Consider the following 729-nt stretch of genomic DNA (forward strand, 5'->3'; position numbering starts at 1 on the left):
GTTGAACCCCCCCCCCCCCGTAGAGGTCAGATCAGGGGTGTGGTCTGGTTCAGGTGTGGAGGTGTGTCATGTGACCTTACATGTTGATGAGGTGGATTTTTGCCTGAAGTCCTTCAGCTCCTCGGTTGTTGGTGCTGCCACCTGAGAACAGCTTCAACTTCAGGAAGGTGAACCTGAAACACAGAGAGAGAACACCTGAACACAGTCCAGGACCAGTATCAGTCTAGGACCGGTATCAGACCCAGCTGGAGCACTCACCACTTGAGGCGACACTGGATCCAGGATCTGGTTCCGACCTGCTGACTGATCTCCTTCCAGGGCAAGTTGTTCCACAGGTGGTCTCTGGTCAGAACTGGACCTGCAGGATTCTGCTGGGCCAACACCTCCAGGTGAGCCTTCAGAGCTCGTTTCAACCTGGACTCTTCATCTGGACTCCACAACCCACGACCTGGAGCTGCACATGGACACAGATCAGTCCTGAACTGGATCCTGCTTTAAAATATTTTGAAGGTGACAGACACAAAAGATCTGGAGCAGGTGTGGTAGCTGTAGACCCTGACCCAGCCTCAGACCTGCACCGTCCCAGCCAGAGTCCAGACAGAGACATCTCACTGCTGAAGTCACAGTCCTGGTCTGAGGCAGATCTGGTTTTAGTCTGAAGGATCTGGAGTCACACCGGCTCAGGGTTCAGGGTGTTTACCGATGGCGGCGAAGCGTTTCTCCAAGGCG

General features: G+C 54.3%; 1 long non-coding RNA gene across 1 annotated transcript; it reads right to left on the reverse strand.

Moving 5' to 3' along the window:
• Nucleotides 1-86: 86 nt before the first annotated feature.
• Nucleotides 87-726, reverse strand: LOC111239587. Its single transcript, XR_002665875.1, has 3 exons — nt 701-726; nt 259-454; nt 87-173 (listed from the first exon to the last, which is right to left on the reverse strand). It is a non-coding gene; the product is annotated as an uncharacterized LOC111239587 (long non-coding RNA).
• Nucleotides 727-729: the final 3 nt, after the last annotated feature.

This window comes from Seriola dumerili, unplaced genomic scaffold (genome assembly GCF_002260705.1).
Source record: "Seriola dumerili isolate Sdu_G_001 unplaced genomic scaffold, Sdu_1.0 BDQW01003045.1, whole genome shotgun sequence".
In the NCBI taxonomy this organism is placed as follows: domain Eukaryota; kingdom Metazoa; phylum Chordata; class Actinopteri; order Carangiformes; family Carangidae; genus Seriola; species Seriola dumerili.